The following is a 20,156-nucleotide window of genomic DNA, read 5'->3' as shown; positions in this document are numbered from 1 at the left end:
ATATAGAATCATCAATCACCCATATAGAATCATACTTACGTCGAGAACGGGGTAAGCCTGCAATGAAATCCATGTTAATTACTTCCCATTTCCAAGTCGAAATTTCTATAGCTTGTAACAATCCACTGGGCTTTTGGTGCTCAATTTTCACTTGCTGACAATTAGGGCATTGGGCTACAGATTTCGTTGTGTCCTTCTTCATTCCATTCCACCACTATATAGATTTAAGATCATGATACATTTTCGTTGCTCCGAGGTGAAAGGAATAACGGGAACAATAGGCTTCTTTCAATATCTAGTGGTGTAATCCTGTAACATCAGGAACATATAACCTGCCTCGGCATCGGAGAACTCCATCTCCAGAAATCTCAAATGATGACTTCTTCTTCTGAGGAAGTGTATTTTTGAAATGAATTAGCATGGGATCCTCGTATTGATGCTCTTTCACCTCAACTACTAGCGACGAGACCGCTGAATTTTGAATGATAGCTCTCATACTGCCTGAGTCCACTACTCAAACTCCTAGGCTAGCTAACTGCTGGATCTCACGAGCTATCTCTCTTTTCTCTGGCTAAACATCGCATAAACTTCCCATGGATCTATGGCTAAGAGCATCAGCCATAACATTTGTTTTTCCGGGATGATATAGGATGTTAACATCATAATCTTTCAACAACTCCAACCATCGCCTTTGCCGCAAATTCAATTCTTTCTGCTTGAAAATATATGGAGGCTCTTATGATCTATATAAATATAAACATGGACGCCATACAAGTAATGTCTCCACATCTTCAATGCATGAATCACTGTAGCCAACTCAAGATTATGGGTTGCATAATTCTTCTCATGTTTGCGCAACTGCCTCGAGGCGTAGGAAATCACCTTACCATGCTGCATCAATACACATCCTAATCCAAAGTCCGAGGCATCACACTAGACAACATAGCCTTCTGGTCCTTTTGGAAGCGTCAGGACTGGGGCAGAAGTTAATCTGTTCTTTAGCTCTTGGAAACTACGTTCGCAAGCATCCGTCCATTTAAATTTGGTTGATTTCTAGGTCAACTTCGTGAGTGGTACAGAGATAGAAGAAAAGCCATCTACAAACCTTCGGCAATAACCTGCTAAGCCCAGAAATTGTAGGCCTTGGCCAAGTCTTCACGGTCTCAATCTTTTGGGTATCTACCCGAATGCCATCGACTGCAACAATATGCTCTAAGAAGGTCACCGAATTCAACCAAAACTCACACTTCAAAAATATTGCAAATAACTCTCAAGCCTGGGGAACCTTAAGGACGGTATGCAGATGATCCGCATATTCTACTTCGAATCGAGAATATACCAGGTTATCGTCAATGAATACAATTACAAATAAATCTAGGAAAGGCCTGAACACGTTGTTCATCAAATCCATGAATACTGCTGGTGCATTAGTTATCCCAAATGACATTACCCGGAACTCAAAATGGTTGTATCTTGTTCTGAAAGTCGTCTTAGGAATATCTTTCTCCCTAACTCTCACCTGATGATACCTGGATCTCAAATCTATTTTTGAAAACCATTTGGCGCCTTGCAAGTGGTCAAATAAGTTATTAATCCTTGGAAGCGGATACTTATTCTTGATTGTCACCTTATTCAGTTGCCGATAGTCAATGCACATTCTCAATGAGCCATCTTTCTTCCTCACAAACAACACGGGTGCTCTCCACGGGGAAGAACTAGGCCTAATAAAACTTTTTTCAAGCGACTCCTTCAGTTGCTTCTTCAACTTTGCGGGAGCCATTCGGTAAGGAGGAATAGATAGGGGCTTGGTATCCGATAACAGATCAATAGCAAAATCAATCTCCTACTCAGGAGGAAGGCTTGGAAGCTCATCTAGGAATACATCCGGAAACTCATTCACTACGGGGACAGACTGAAGAGTTGGCGATTCGGCTTTTATATCTTGAACTCGGACTAAATGACAAATACAACCTTTAGCAATCATTTTATTAGCCTTGAGATAGGAAATAAACCTACCTCTCGGGGACTCGGTATTTCCTTTCTATTCTAAAATTGGTTCTCCCGGAAACTGGAAGTGAACTATCTTCGTTCTACAATCAACATTGGCATAGCAAGAAGCCAACTAGTCCATGCCCATAATAACATCAAATTCCAACATTTTCAACTCATGTAAATCGGCCATAGTATGGTGATTACAAATCACAACTACACAATTTCTATATACTCGACTAGCTATTACCGATTCACCAACGGGTGTAGATACCTCGAAAGGTTTGATTGATTCCGATTTAACACCAAATTGACCCGCAATATATGGGGTAACATATGACTATGTGGAACCGGGATCTATCAAAGCATATACATCATGAGAAAATACCGATAATATACCTGTGACGACATTAAGGGAGGACTTAAGATCCTGCTGTCCGGCCAAAGCATAAATGCGATGCTGGGGACCACTAGAACTGGGAGCTCTCCCTCTACCTCTACCATGGTTGACCGGCGCCTGTGAATCTTGCCCCAGAGGGCGTATAGATGATGAAGACCCGGCTGCCGGCCCTGAAGGCTGGACTCTACCCCTTCCACCAATCAAGGGGCGGTCACGCATGAGGTGGCCTGGCCGACCACATGTATAGCAAACCTCTGAGCCTAATCGACACTGGCCCTAATGTAACTTCCCACACTGAGAACATCGTGGCACGGGTGGCTTTTCTTAACCCGAATCGCCTCTGAAATGAGAACCTGAAGCCCTAAAACTCTCACTCTGCCGGGAATGAATAGATCTATCAAATCTCTGGCCTGTAAATCGTGGAGGAGCACTATTCATAGAATGGCCTGAATGCCTAGAAAACTGTTTGTAGACACACCTGATACCACTTCTTTCACGACCCAACCGAAGGACCATGACAAGCACCCGGTGCTAACCCACTCGGGCACCTCTTATCGTACATTTATATTCACATCTAGGTGGGCCATATGGCCTACTCATGATTTCTATACATCAATAATACTAATCTCGTTGGGCAGTGACACATTTATATCATCATCAAAAACTATGCCTATATCCATATACACAAGCCAACGAGGCTAACAATATAATATACAAAATATGAGCCGACAAGGATATAGGACATCTAGTTGTACACAACTATCTACGAGCCTCTAAAGAGAGTATGTAACATCATATAGATGGGACAAGACCCCGCCATGCCTATATGTATGTATTAAAGAATAATACCAACAGCTGCAGCTCTGGATCGCATGGAGCTCCTCTATGTAGTCCCTGAACAAGTAATGTATAGATCAAGTCTATCTCCCTGTGCACCTGCGGGCATGACGCAGCGTCCACAAATAAAAGGACGTCAGTACGAATAATGTACTGAGTATGTAAAGCATAATCAATAGCATAATGAAAGCATGAGAATATAGCATAAGATAGAAAAGTCATGGGATGACAAAGCCATTTATACCTCTAGCATCATTCATCGTATTTACTTACCCTCTTTCTAATGGGAACCTTCCACTTCATACTTTTATACTTATAGTAGTATCATACTCGACCATAGAGGTTCAGTACCTTGCATACCCGACCATGATAAGGTTCGGTGTTATACATACCTGGCCCGACCAAGGCTCAGTGTCATCCGTACCCTACTGCAGTGGTGCGCGCGCGATTGGTATCATATCCTCAGCGTCTTCGTCATCATAATCATTTTTATTATATCCTTCCTTGGAGGATCAACTATCATAGAATGAGACTAATGGTATTGTGATAATATCAAGAATCATGAGCTTTAGTGACTCTAAGAATGAAGTCATCTTGGAAGACAATATGAAATTCACATGAAGGTTTGCAACAATGGGATCATGCCTTAAGAAAGACGGGTTAGCCTTACATACCTCATCGTCTTCTTAACTACTTAACGTTCACTATCGAAACGTGGAAAATCATCATTTAAAAGGATCCATACCTTGGTTAAGGCTTAATGATACTCTTAAATTCAAACTATAACAATTCATGAGTTAACGAAAATTGGGCAGCATTTCCCCTATTTCATCGACTTCCACCATATCACAAAACAAGTCCCAAACATCCATAATAATATCCACAATATCATAATCAAGTAATCACATTCCATTAAGTCTCCAAATTTCATTCTCATGTTCAACTTATACTAACAACTTCACACCCATCCTTAGCACGTTTTCATATAATGCTTCCTCATCACTATTATTACCTTTCATAGCATGATCATATCATAACTTAAGTTAGCTTACTACCCAAAAACATAATAAAATCTACATTTAGATCTCATCTTCTACTTCCTCCTTCTACCCAAGATGTTCAACAACTAAGCATTCTTAATATCACAAAATAAGCATGAAAACTAACCTTTTATCTCATAAGAATGAGCTTTGGAGCAGCTACCAACTTATATGAAAACCTTAGCTTGAATACTCAAGAATTTCTTGTAGTCTACTAACCCTAGCAAGACTTCTAACACATGAGTATCTTGATTTTTGCCTCTTGATCCTTGTTTTCTCTTGGGTTGGAGTGGAATATGCTTGGAGAAGGGTTTCGGAGCTCTCAAAACTTTTGGAAATGTGGGAAATGAAATAAAAGAACAAGGGTCATCTATTTATACAAAAATAAAAAATCTGCCCGATAGGCTTATACGGACCACTTATACGGTTCGTATAATATTATGCGGTTCGTACAAGTGGACCGTATAATACCATGCTGAATATACCCCTCTCTGTAAGGGTTATGTTATACGGACCCCCTTATACGGACTGTATAAAGTTATACGGACCATATAAGTGGTCGTATAACCCACGGTTATCCGAAACTCTCTCTCGTTGATTCGTTTGACTTCCAATCCCTGTGGAACCTTCTTGGCTCTTATATAACACTTCATTAACCATACAGTAGGCCCCATATCCGCCCCTCAAGACATTACCAAAAAAATATTAGCTCAATTATAGCGAAAACCTTTCTAAACACGACTGACATTCCACTTTCTTCAACAAACTAAATTTCACATATTCATATGACTTCAAAATCTTATAGTATGCACTTTAAGCTATCTAATACTTTCCTTAATCTCGTATGGACTTCTTATTCACTTTAAGCTCACATTACCCTACTCACAAGGCAACAATCCAAAATTTCTGAGATGTAACAAGAATTGATTCAACAAATAGTAGAGAATATCAAGATAATCCGAGGCCGGTTGTTGATAGCTCAGAGTCGTCAGAAATCTTATGCAGACAATCACCGACGAAACTTGAAGTTTCAAGTTAATGATTGGGTATTCCTGAAAGTGTCGCAAATGAAAGGTGTAATGAGATTCGCCGAAAAGGGTAAGCTTAGTCCCCGGTATATTGGGCCTTATAGGATTGTGCGCAAAGTAGGCCAAGTGGCTTATGAATTAGATCTACCTTTAGAATTGAAGTCAGTCCATCCAATTTTTCATGTGTCAATGCTCCGTAAATGTGCTGGAGATCCTTCTAGAATTGTGCCCGTAGATGATGTTCAGGTTATCGAGAAGTTGGCTTATGAAGAAGTACCCATTGCCATACTAGATAGGCAAGTGCGGAAACTCAGGACTAAAGACGTAGCTTCAGTTAAGGTTCTCTGGAGAAACAATAATAGAGAGGAATTGACTTAGGAAGAAGAAGAAGAAGATATGAAGTCCAGGTATCCGCATTTGCTTCCATGCCCAGAAGAGGTTCAGGACAAGACGCCATTGTCCTCATGTATGTAATGTTTCTTTGGATGCTTTCTTGGTCGTGTGTGGCCATGCTTTTTGTTGTAGCCCTGTAAGGCAAAATATTTTGGGTTGCTGTGACAGGAGGGTAGTGCCATATTACAGGGGAAACTCTGGCAAAATTTTTGTTGAATCCCCGAGAACTTAACATTTGAGGACGAATGTTCTTAAGGAGGGGAGAATGTTACACCTCAGACATTTCATGTCGTTGTGCTATGAATAGACTAACGCAAGCTTAAGGTGAACATGAAGTCCATATGACCTTAAGGAGGGTATTTGGTAGTTTAAAAGTGTATACTACAAGATTTTTGAAGCATTATGAATTGGAGAAATTAAGTTCGTCGGAGGGAGTAAAGTATAAGTTGTGCTTGGGAAGGTTTTACAATCATCAAGCTACTGATTATTTAGTAATGTCTCAAAGAGAAGTTATAAGACTCCTTGGATGGTTAATGAAGTATTAAACAAGTGTTAAGAAGGTTCCATAAGGATTTGAGTTCAAACGAATCGATGAGAATAAGTTTGGGAAAAAGTGAGTTATTGTCACAGTCCAATTTCACAAGGTCGTGTGGGCACCTACCTATCCTACCTCGGTAGGCGAACCCTTAATTCAACATTCTCAAATCCAGTATATCTATATAGCAGAAGAAAATAAAGCAATGAAGCCTGTCATTTGTATATATAATAAAAGCGGAAGTAATCATAAACCACCCCAGTATTGGTTTGGTCATATAAAAGCACTAACTAAACACTACAAGTCTGAAGATGAAAAAGTCTCATAATACAATTGTCTCAAAATAAGAGTAAGACAAGTAAGTAAGGAAAAGAACATCCGGGCAGCGACCGTCATCGTGCTCACCCTGGAATGACTTTACAGCAACCTGGCCGATCAGCCGCGAGGGAAAAGAGTGAACCTGTCTAATACTCTGCATCCATAAAAGAATGCAGCAAGCGTAGGTCAGTACAAAACAACGATACTGGTAGGTATCATAGGCCGACTAAGACTAGTTGGCATATATAAAGACAATAAGGTAAGAGAAAACAAGTAAACGATAGAGTACAAGTCATGTTTTTCCACGTAACCACCGTTCATATCCAACCCTATGTGATAGCCACTAATCTCAATCGTCCCAACTATTCACCTATATCAAACAAGTCTACTAGTACAATCCAACCAATGTAGTCTAACTCACCAACAGCCAAGAAGTATAACCAACACTATAACCAAGTCATAATCAACCAGAAAGTATAATCAAAGCAATACAATATGAGGTATGTATGCAATGTGATGCAATGCAATATCTGTACTCTTATACTCCGACGGCAAAATACCTCCACGCCTCGGCAGCACAACCCATGGGGGACCCGCGAAGTCCAAGCACCGTTACTTCGCACACAGCTCAGAGGACCAAATATCTGAAAGTCTCATAATACCAGTGTTCCATATCAGTCACTCCGCACATAGCCCAGAGATGACTCAATATCAAATATGTCTCAAAAGATTATAGGTCACTTCGCACACAGCCCAGAGATGACTTAGTTTCCAATGCAATAATGTATGAAGTATGAATATGATGCAAGTACAATATCAATGAATCATATCAACCAATCGTGCCACGAAGGATGCAAGTACAATATCAATGAATCATATCAACCAATCGTGCCATGAAGGGGCGCACAAGTAATATCATTATTAGGGAAACAAGATAAACCACAAGGAGTCACGAATCTCAATTATACTAAAAATCAAGTCTCACAATATCACATTCATTAATATTTCCTTCTCGTTTCTATGATCAGTACCAATCACAAAGCCTAACAATATAGTATCAGTATTTCCATCTCTGTCATTCCGTATCACAAGCCTAGGGAGACTCAATAATCAATATGCCATGAATATGAGTATGAATGTGGGACAATGCAACTATAAACCGTGAACAATCTTAAGTTTCAAGCCGTGCCAAACATAGCGCACCAATATCACAAATGATACACATTTGTGCCATACAAAGCGCACCAATATCATCAGTAATGGTCCACACAGTAATTATAATGAATATACAATTTCCATGACAATAAGGGCCAAATATCCCAAAATTTCTATACCAACAACAAGACGTACACTAAGTACTAGTATCAATATCAAGTAATTTCGTCCTTTCGTTTGACTCCCAATTCACAAACAATTCACTAAATTATAAACAACGTACCAAACAAGGTCCTATGGAGTCTATGGGCCACAAACCCGATCAAACCAGTCACAAGCAATACCAAACCCTAAGGCAACATCCAACCCAAACTTCATACCCGAAGGTTTACATGAAATCTCCGAAAACATTATCTATATATACGTTTTTCTAGTCGAAGTCTCGCCACAAAGGTAAGATGTAACCTACCTGGCAGGCCGAGCAACAATCTTGAGTCAAACTTGTGCCCTTCCTTTACGTTGAGCCTCAAGATAATTAAAGTCTACCATATTCTTATGCGGAATTAGAAACAAGAAGAAGGCATTTAATAAACTTAATTCTTATTAAATCCCCAAATTCCAACCCATAAGCTAGGGTTCATAAACTAATAAAGTAAAAATAATAATTTAAAGCTCTCACCATGGAATTAGTGTTCTAGATGTTCAATTCCCATTAATAATCAACTAATTTAGTTAACCATTACTCAAAATTCGGATTATATAGAAAACACCCAAATTTGGGTATAAACCCTTGCCTTTAATTCACAAATTAAGCCTTAGAAATGGAAGATTCAAGTTACTATAGCTATTATCCATCAATTCTATGATTAATGAAGCTAACCCAACCAATAATATAAGATTTCAAAGTCAAGAAATCATTAGGAGGAAAAACCCATAAAAAACCCTCTTTTAATCTTATGCTTTTTATGGAAAATATGGATCTAGCTAGTTTGTTCCCAACATATTTAAGCATATTCAACATTAATCTTACTATTTCGGAAGATTCTAGGAACCAAAAATGATTTAAAGCTTAATTTAGGAACCCATTGAAGACCCATTAGATTCTATGAATTCTAGGTTATGCTAGATGATTAAGAGAGGTTAATGGAATCACAATAAGGTAGGAATGTTACCTTAGGGAAGAAATCACTTTAAAACCCTCCAATTCGCCTCTACAAAGCTCTTAAGTCGGGATAGAATAATGACTAGGGTTTTGGGGTTTTAAACTTATAAAATAAGGTCAGTCTCAGTCAACACCGCTACAACGGTCATATGGCCACCCCAGCGGTACTGCCCTAGCGGTTGTGCAGACCGCTATGGCAGTCCTGGCCAAAATACATACTGCCGCTGCAGCGGCTATCCCACAGCTCTAGTGGTGTCGCTGCAGCGGTGCTGGTGTTGCCCCAGCAGACACCAGACACCAGAATTTTCCCAACTTCCACAATTTCATTCCGAAATTCGGCATTCACCTGAGACCCAGAACATACAAACCAAATAAGCAGATATACATAAAAACTCGCTACGAACACACTCGTAGCCTCGGAATTCCCATCAGAGGTCTCGTTGACTGAGTCAACCCCCGATACCTCAAAACTATCTTTCTAACCCAGGTCCAAAATGCACCCGAGTACATTGGGAACCGATATGAATATGCACACAAGTTCTAAGCCACTACTAGACCTCTCAGAATCGACGGATTCCCAAAAAAGGTCTGTTTACTGAAAAATCAATTTTGAGTTAACGCATTTTCTCTTAAAGCCCAATTTTTCTAGAAAACATTCTAAGGCCCACAACGATGCCTAGGAAGTCATGCCAACTATCTCCTCATGTCAAAATAGTTCTAACGAGACTCGGGAACAGGTCAACGAAGGCAAAAATAGAATAATCACGGTAACAACAAAACGGGTCGTTACAGTTATACGACCACTTATACGGTATGTATAAGGGTCCATATAACAGTCACATAATGGATCCGTTTCTGGTGGGATTATATAGTCACTTATACGGACCGTATAAGTGTCTGTATAAATCATGTCAGTTCAGATTTTTCATAATTATAAATATATGACCCAAGTTTTTATTTTTCATTTCCCACATTCTCCACACCTCTTGTGAACTCTAGAATATTCCACACACCATATCAACACAAATCCAAGAGAAATCAAAGATTAAACACCAAGAATCAAGAGCAATGGAGCTCACTAGGGTTTGTAGAAGTCAAGAATTCCTTTGGTATTGAAGTTGAGGGTTTCTCTAGTGAAGTATATCCATGCAAAGTTCATCCTTATATGATCAAAGGTGATTTTTACATCTATTTCATGTTATAAATAGTATTTGAGTGGTTGAATGACTTGGATGAGAGAAGAAAATAGAATATGAGCTCAAATATGGAAACAATGAGATTTTGAGTAGTAAGTTAAGTTGAGTCATGATTCTTAGTATTCTATGAGTATAATCTTGTTATGAATGATACTAAGGATGTTGAGGAAGTATTATATGTAAATGAATATGGCGTTGTGTTGTAATTATGGTTTTGAATGACTTTGAAAAGGAGTTTTGAGTATTGAGCAATGTTTAACTTGAAGAAATCTATTGATTATGATATTATGGGTGTTGCTATTGATGTTTGGGAGTTGTTTAGTATATGGAGAAAGTTTTCAATACAAAGGAAATGCTGCCCAATTTTCGTTAGCTCTTACTCGCTTCAGTTTAGACTTAAGCATGTTACAAATGATCTAATTTAATACGAATTCTCTTGAATGTGTCATGAGCTTGCAAGGAGAACGTGTAGTCGTTAAGGAGACGTAAAGGTATGTTAAGTCTAGTCCCTCTCTTTCGAAGGCATGACTTCTATATTATGATTTCCTCTCTATATTTTCATGACCTTCTTACATCCCAAAAGATGAAAGTTAAAGATTCTTAAGAGTTTCTTACGAGAAAAAGATAAGATGTGTTCTATGACAATGATGATGATGATTTCACTTCTAGAGATTCCAAAGCTTATGAATTGATGTTATTATGAGCTTAGTGATCTTATTTCATAATTTCCTTGATGTTATTCATTGTTGTCCATCTCACCTCATGATAATAGTTCCTTCAAGGTGAGACCTAGCGATGATTTTGATCCATAATATAATTAGAGATTACCGACCTTACGTCACTCCGATAGAGTTACAGCTTTTACCTGAGCTCTCATGCATGCTTTATGTTATGTATATATTATGATTACACCGAGCCTAGTTGATCGGGAAGACACCACTATGTTGGGCGTAAGTGGGTGGCTTATGGATAACACCATGCCTAGTTGGCCAAGCAATCACCACTAGTGGGCGGCGTGAGATGATTACCTTGGACGCGGGAGTCCCGGATGCGGGCTAATGATGATATACAACTCAGACAGTTTACTTATGTACATATACATGTGATATGATTTTGTTTTAAGAGTGAAAGTTAGCACGCATGACTTGGCCTTAAGAGGCAATTAGTTACAGGTTATTCCTTCATTTTATGCTCTCTTATTCCTTTATTATGTTGTTATACATTCCTTACATACATAGTTCGTACTGACGTCCTTTTTTTTATGGACGCTGCGTTCATGCCCGCAGGTAGACAGTGAGATGGCACAGACGCTTAGGAGTCCTATCAACAGATATACAGGAGCACTCCACTACTCGGAGTTGTCGCTTGTTGATATATTCTTTTGTGTACATATTTGGGGCATGGCGGTGTCTTGTCCCGTTATTATGATTTCAGTACTCCAGTTAGAAGCTCGTAGATACGTATGTGTGGGTAGTAGATGTCTTATGATCTTCTTAGTGTACATCTTGTATATCATTTTGGTAGCCTCGTGGGCTTATACATATATGTATATTTGAGGAGTAATTGAAGATCGTTTCATAGTAAGCTTTGCTTGAGAATTGTGTTGATCCAGGTTGACTATGATAATAAGAATGATGAGTGGTGCTCGGTAGGTTAGCTTCAGGTACCCGGCATGGCCCCCTAGTTAGATCTTGAGACCTTTAGTTCGTCGGCTTTCGTGCATCGGCCTGCAGGCCCCAGAGCTTATTATGTTTGTGGCGATTATGGCCACTTTATGAGATATTGTCCTAGAGCCGGACAAAGTGAATTTTCGCAAGGTTTATGGTTTCAGACTTTGAGGGCTTCGACACTATCTAGTGGCCGAGGATATTCGTCAACTAGAGGCGGTACTTAATCAGACTGCAGTGGATCTCAGTAGTCACAAGGTGGATACCAGTTTGGTAAAGGTGGTTCTCAGGCCTCTAGATGAGGGGCACAGTCAGGCCAGAGTGGCCGTGGTGGTGGTCTTTGCTATTCTTTTTCGGGTAGGCCCAAGGTAGAGGTCTCCGATGTTGTGATCTCAGGTACTATTTCTATTCGTCATCGACCTACTTTGATATTATTTGATCCGGGGTCTACTTTCTTCTATGTATCTGCCTATCATTCTATTGATTGGGATTTGACTAGTGACCGTCTTGATGTGCCTATTCATACATCTACTCTAGTTGAAGACTCAGTTGTTGTTGATTGAGTCTTTCAATCTTGCTTGGTTACTTTTATGGGGTATGATACTTGGGTAAATTTGATGATATTTGATAGGGTATACTTTGATATTATTTTGGGTATGACTTGGTTATCATCGTACCATGCGATCTTGGACTGTCACACCAAGACAGTCACTTTAGCCATGCCTGGGATGCCTAGATTAGAGTGGAGGGGTACTCCGAGTGCCGCTCCAAAGAAGATCATTTCTTTTCTTCACGTGAAAAAGTTAGTTAGCAAGGGTGTGTGGTTTACTTAGCCCATGTTCGTGATATCAGTGTTGACTCTCTGCCCCTTGAGTCCGTGCCCATTGTATGTGAGTTCACGGAGGTCTTTCCTTCTGATTTTTGGGTATGCCACCCAACCGCGACATTGATTTCTGTATTGATTTGGATCCGGGCACGCACCCCATGTTTATTCTTCCCTATAATATGGCACTCCCCGAGTTTAGAGAGCTTAAGGAGTAGTTAGAGCATCTTTTGAGTAAGGGGTTCATTATACCGAGTGTCTATTATACCGAGTATCTCCCATTGAGGTGCTCTGTTTTATTTATGAAGAAGAAGGATGGTATAATGAGGATGTGCATAGATTACCGTCAGTTGAACAAGGTCACCATTCGTACTAAGTATCCCATTCTTCGTATTGGTGACTTGTTCGATTAGCTTCAGGGTGCTTCGGTATTTTTGAAGATCTATTTGAGGTCAGGCAACCATCAGTCGAAGATTCGGGCCGAGGATGTTCAAAAGACAGCCTTTAGGACTCGTTATGGTCATTACGAGTTCCTTGTGATGTCATTTGGGCTTACGAAAGCCTCAGTTGCTTTTATGAGTTTGATGAATGGCATTTTCAAGCCATATCTTGATTCCTTCATTATTGTGTTCATCGATGATATATTGGTGTATTCGAAGAGTAAGGAGTAGCATGAGCATCATTTGAGGATTATCCTTGGGTCATTGAAGGAAAATAAGCTTTATGTCAAGTTTTTGAAGTGTGAGTTCTAGCTTGAGCATGTGGCATTTATGGGCCATATTTTGTCTAAGAGGGGATCGTGGTTGATCCAAAGAAGATTGAGGTTGTCAAATATTAGGCGAGGCCCACTACTGTGACTGAGATTTGTAGGTTTGTAGGGTTAGCCAGCTATTACCGTCGATTTGTGAAGGGTTTCGCATCTATTGCTTCTTCATTGACTAGATTGACTTAGAAGGAGGTTCCCTTTCAGTGGTCTGATGCTTCTGAAGAGAGCTTTCAGCAGCTTAAGACTCTTCTGACATCAGCCCTGATTCTAGCATTACCGTTGTAGGGTAAGGTTTTCTCAATATATTATGATGCATCCCGTGTTTGTTTAGGTGTCATGTTGATGCAGGAGGTTAGAGTTATTTCCTATGCTTCTTATCAGTTGAAGATCCACTTGAAGAACTACCCTACCTATGATTTGGAGTTGCTAGTTGTGGTCTTGGCTTTGAAGATCTGGAGGCATTACTTGTACGGTGTCCATTGTGAGGTTTTCACCGATCACCGTAGCCTTCAGTACATGGTTACCTAGAGAGATCTCCTGAAAGACTATGACATCTCTATTCTTTATTATCCAGAGAAAGCTAATGTTGTTGCTGATGCCTTGGGTCGCAAGATAGTCAGTGTGGTTAGCTTAGCTTGATTGGTTGCTTTTGAGCGTCTGTTAGCCATAGCGGTTCAGACTTTGGCTAACAGTTTTGTGTACCTTGATATTAGTTCTGGGCAGAGTCTTAGCTTGTGTTGAGGCGAGGTTGTCCCTCTTGGAGCAGATTAGGGCCCAATAGTTTGAGGATGCCCAGTTGTGTAAGATTCGTGATAAGGTTCTAAGAGGTGAGGCCAAGGAGGCCATGCTTAATAGTGAGGGGTGTGCATATTCTTTCCTCGCGTTAGTGACTTGATTCATTTGATTTTGATCGAGGCCCATAGTTCGAGGTACTCCATTAATCTAGGTGCTACGAAGATGTATCGAGATTTGAGGTAGCACTACTAGTGGGGGAGTATGAAGAGAGATATTACAGATTTTGTGGCTTAGTGTGGGAATTGTCAGCATGTCAAGTATGAGCACCAGAGACCTGGTAGGGTGCTTCAGAGAATGCCCATTCCCGAGCGGAAGTAGGAGAGGATTGCCATGGATTTTGTGGTAGGTCTTCTGAAGACCCTGGCAAGTTTGACTCAGTTTGGGTTATTGTTGACTAATTGAATAAGTCCACTCATTTCATACCAGTTTAGGTTACTTACACCTCAGAGAAGTTAGCCAGGATTTATATTCATGATATTGTGCGATTGCACAGGGTCCCTATCTCCATTGTTTCGGATCGAGGTCCCCAGTTTACTTCAAATATTTGGAAGGCTTTTCAGGCAGAGCTGGTGTTACACCCCGTAGTTTCTGCACGTTGAGATTCGCTAGGTATCAGCCATTCAATTGATGACATCGGAGTTATTGTCGAGAAGATGCAAGATCATTGGTGTTTTTTTTATAATCATAAGAGTTCGAGTTCACGTAACAGGTTATAGAAGGATTGGAAAACAAGTGAACTAAGGAGATTAAGCTTTTGAGGCTTTGAAGGAAAATTGGGCAAGGTTTGGTACAGAAATTTTTGGTCTAACTGGGAGAAAGAATATCTCTGAGTATATTAAGAGTTTTGAAGTGAAACAAAAGCCTAAAGTGAAGTTCGGAAAGTCTAGTTTCCAACGCAAAAAACCGCTCCTCAATAGGACATCGGGGTAAGGAGATAAGGATGTTACAAGTCGGGCTAGCAAGCCAGGAAAATGGTCTACGCGAACATGCACAAGGCCAAGGGCCAACACAGCGCGAACGCACCACCACGAGGTGCGAACGCGACGAGAAATTTTGAGGCACAGGTTAGGGAGGAAGGTTATACTATAAGAGTGCAATAATAATATACATATGACGTTTGGTGCCCATAAGGTGTAAATCAGTTAGTACATTGCTGGATTAAAGCCCTTGTTACAGTAAGCTAAGTGGGACCCACATGCCGGGATTTTATAAAGGACATATGAAGAGATATATGAGTAGTACATGGAAAGTTGAGCAAGTCCTAAGAAGGACCCTTAAGCCAAATGGGCATAAGCCCTCCAAAAGGATGATTTAAGGGAACATTTTCGGATGATCTGACTTTGAGGGGCCAAAACGCCATCATAGGTTTGGAATTTGGAAACATACCAATTATTAAAGTTGTAGATAATTGATAGATATTTCCAACCATAGTTTGTGGGCCCTCACACGATATCGGGATCAAGAGTTATGACCTTTTTACTGAACGAACGCGCAGGCAGAAAAGTTAAGCCAGCGCGAAAGCGCCCAAAGGTGGCGTGATCGCGCTGAACGATTTTAGAGGTGGTGCAGGCAGATTCTGGAGCATTATTAAAAGGGGCTAACCCCTCATTTCCTTCACCAAACACCCCAAAAACTCTCCAAAATTCTGGAGAGTTCTCCCCAACTCCCCAAGCCAAATTTTAGCCCAAACCAAGTATAATTCCAAAATTACGATCCAGACGGCGTACAGTTGCAACTACAAAATTGTATAGTGACGCGTTGTGGCTAAAGATAAAGGTGGAAGAGTGACGATATATCCATAATTTTGGGAGTAAGGTATGAATCTCTTATTATTAACGTTAATTTTGGTTTATTTACAAAGATAGAACTGTTAAACAGTCGTATAGTGGTTTGGTTGGTGGAAATATGGGATGAACACCATATGAGATGTTCATGGAGTATTTTGATATTGGGAATTTTATGATTGATGTTGGTATTGTTGTTGTTGGTGGTGGTGGTGGTGGTTGTTGAATTATGAATTCGTGTTAGGTATATAAACAAGGGAGGTGCTGCCCGAATTTCAGCAGATGTTAAGGAGGTTTAATTTGAAGGTCTAGGATACGTATATAACAGTGACCCTAACCATAGTATGAATGGTCTTATAGGTAGATTACGAAACCGAAAATAGGTGGAAAAGCCGCAACGTGAATATCAGGTATGTTAAGGCTCGTCCCTTTCTTTCAAAGGCATGATTCCATAAGTGTTTCCACAACTTCCTTGATTTCAAAAGTTAGAAGTTTATAACTCTTAAAGCTTTTTATGATGCTAAAAATGATAATGTTTTATGAGGGTTACGTGAGGATAATTTTATGCTTAAAGGTCTCAAATATGATTTCAACGATGATGTGAAGATGTCAAGATATGTCATGATTTACTCGAATTATTTCATTGTGTTGATCTCACCTTATAAATTGTTCCTTCAAGGTGCGATAGAGTGATAGTTTTTATGTGAACCCCTATGCATGCCATGAGTATAGTATATGTATATGGCTATTTTGTGACATTACAAAGAGCTCTATTACTTTATTTTGATTATGCACTGCACTAATTTTCATTCTTCATGTATATATAAGTCACAGTTGACAGGGGGTGACGTTGTGACCTTTGTTGTGTATTATAAGGCCCAGTTGACAAGGGGGTGATGATGTGGCCTTGGTTGTGATGTGTATATGTATGGCACAGTTGACAAGGGGTGTGCTGTGGCCATTGTTGTGATGTGTATATATATGGCACAGTTGACAGGGGTGTGCTGTGGCCATTGTTGTGATGCGTATATATATGGCACAGTTGACAGGGGTGTGCTGTGGCCTTTGTTGTGATGTGTATATATGGCACCGTTGACAAGGGGTGTGATGTGACCTTTGGTGTGATGTGTATATATATGACACAGTTGACAGGGGGTGTGTTGTGGCCTTTGTTGTGATGTGTATATATATGGCACAGTTGAAAAGGGGTGACGCTGTGGCCTTTGCTGGAATGTACATATATATAAGGCACAGTTGACAAGGGGTGACGATGTGGCCTATGTGGTGATGTTTTAATTTATCTTTGCACATTCATTAAAATGTTTCAGATGTCTTCCATGATTTTATGTACATATTGCTTTAGAATGGTTAATGTTGCATGTATGGTATCCGCCTTAAGAGGCAATCAAATGTACGGGTCATCTTTATCCCTTGTTATGTTCTATACTTCTTATTTTGATGGTATTCATGCGTTACATACTCAGTATACTATTCATACTGACCCCTTTCTTCGGGGGCTGCGTTTCATGCCATGCAGGTGTATACAGATGAGTAGAAGACATTGGCTATAGGATGTTCCCAGGCTATCAGCTGGATTGGCGAGCTCCATCTCAGTTCGGAGGGCTGCCGAGTCAGAGTACTTATGTTATGGTATCTCGTGTATGTTAGAGACTTTTGCAGATAGTGTCCTATGGATAGGGCGTCGAGGAATCGACAGTTGTGTAAAGCGACCATATAGGTCGATGTGTTTTTATGTTTTGTTTTCTTTAAAGATTTTATTGTGACTAAAGGTTTTCTTTGAATTGACGATAAGGGAGAAGTTGTGACTCCTGGATGGAATAGTAGTATGGCACTCAGCCGAGTAGGGTCTTGGGTGCCAGTCGCGGCCCTCCGGATTAGGTCGTGACAGAAGTGGTATCAGAGCAGTTCGTCCTAGGGGTTATCTGCAGAGTCGTGTCCAGTAGAGTCTTCTTTATGGTGTGTTGCATGCCACATTTATAAACAAGAGGCTACAGGGCATTTAGGATGGTTACCCTTCTTTCACATCTAAGATCGTGCGATGAGAGTCAAGTCATAGAAAATGAAATTTGTTGCACTAACTCTTGATTTCAGCAGAGGAATGGTATTGACAAAGGAAGTGAATGATGATATTAGGATTACAGGGACAATAAAAGTTGAGGGAATCAGCACAGAAGTAAGTATTGGTAAAAAGGATTATGAGTCAGATATGGTAAGGATGTCGCAAATATGATTGAAATGTATAGCTAATGAATAGAAGAGGAAGTGACTAGGAAAGTACCAAAGGACGATCGATAAAGGTTCAGGTATATTCCGAGTTGTGACACAAGAGGTAAACTGGTTTGCATTTATGATTATTTTCGGGATTGCTTATACAACTTCTAAATGTGATGTTGCTTGGCCCATGAAGGAAGTGGAGATTGTACCGACCTTAGGAACATGTGGCATATTTTTAGCTAACCCTTATAAGAAGACTTTACCTCGAATTTTTTTCGGACAGGTATTATGAAGGTTATTTGATGATAGAGAAATTAGGTGCGATGTTGATTTATGTGTAAGGAGAGAAAAGAGTACGTGTACAAGTGAAGGTAAAATATCGCAAGGATCGATTCCGTTGCCGCAGGAAGGTAAAGGATGTGAGGTTGATTCTTTTAGACAAGGAGACAGGGTACGAGTACGAGTACGAGTAAAGATTTCTAAGTAAAGATCTATTGTCGGGAATCACAGTTAGGATGTAGAAAGGTATGCTAGGAAGACCTACAGATTTAGACATACGAAAAGGGGAATATGAGAAACCAGAATAGCCCGAGGGAAAATTAGGAGCATATGAGCTTTGCAATTAGAATTTCGAAATGATTATGAGGTATGAGTCTGGCTAGTTGGTCAAAAGAGGGGAGATGTATTAAAGCTACAGGTTCAGGACAAAATCAAATGGCAACGGGATATCTCGCAAGAAAAGGTGTTGAAAAGAGATAAAAAGATAAGTCACAAGTGGCTACATTGAGTATTATGTATACCCTTATGATTGATGTTACGACATGTCAAAAGTATTGATTGTGTTGTATGTCAGAATTGAGGTAGCAAGCGCTACAGAGGGAATCAGGATTGGGTTTTCTCGAGGATTAAATTCGGATAGCGGTAACTCGACTAACAATATAAGAAGGAGAGTTGGGAAAAAGAAGGTTATGATATCAAGAAGGAGGGAGAAACATGGACAAGGAAAAAAGAATACCCATTGAGGGTCAGATAATACATAATTGAGGAAAAGGTTAGGATGAAAGCAGGAAAGCAGATGATAGGATCAAGTTTAAATAAATCAACAAGAAATAGAGTAAGGTTGTACGTGGCAAAGGGAGAATGTGAGGACTCCAGAACCAACCTAGACGTCCTTATAACCAGAACTAAGAAGGTTGTAAATAATGGGCACTCTGCAAAAATTCTCCATTTATTTAAGGACGAGGACCAAAGAAGGACAAGGACCAAAGATTTAGGAGATCACGAAGATTATACGTCTATGAGGGTTACAGATTGATTAATGGGAATGTATGGGACAAGATGATATGGAATGATAAGATGAAGATGACACTACAAGTGGACATTGGGCGCTAATTATTGGAATAAAAAGTACTATTCTGGCTGGACAGGTAGTTGGGTACATCATTATTTTGAGTATCCCTAGGGATTATTATAGGCATGATCTGATATTTAAAGTAGTATTTTTTGGGTAATGACAAGTAGGGAACTTAAAGGATTCGTAGGTGAAAGAACAAAAGCGATGACTAAAGGATTATTATGGGATGAAATTTCGATTGACAATGGTAATGGAATACAACACCATAAGGTAAAACCTTTAAGGGGGGAAGCAAGTAAGCTTGAGTACGAGCATAAGGGCTGACTAAGGTATTGGAGGAATTATGACACCCGGCAATGGGAAGATCGAAAAGCGATAGGGAGTTATGAAACAAGATGAGCTAAGGAATGCAAGGAGAAGCCATGAAAGTAGACGGAGATAAGGTGGCAAGAAAAGGATTCAAGGATATTGCGATTGGTCGAAACAAGCTGGTGACATTGAACCCTCGTGAAATTTCGAGCCGCTAGTCATACCAATTGTAAGAGTATATGACATAGAACCATATAAACAATCGCCATGATAAGATGGCTAACAGAATGGTGCAAGGACGATGAGGGGGATACTTCACTTTACAGCCCTCCAGACCGAGAAGAGGACAAACCGGCTACAGGTATATGAG

The sequence above is a fragment of the Lycium barbarum genome, chromosome 2 (genome assembly GCF_019175385.1).
Source record: "Lycium barbarum isolate Lr01 chromosome 2, ASM1917538v2, whole genome shotgun sequence".
NCBI lineage: Eukaryota > Viridiplantae > Streptophyta > Magnoliopsida > Solanales > Solanaceae > Lycium > Lycium barbarum.
The sequence above is the reverse complement of the archived record's forward strand: the minus strand, read 5'-3'. Positions refer to the sequence as shown.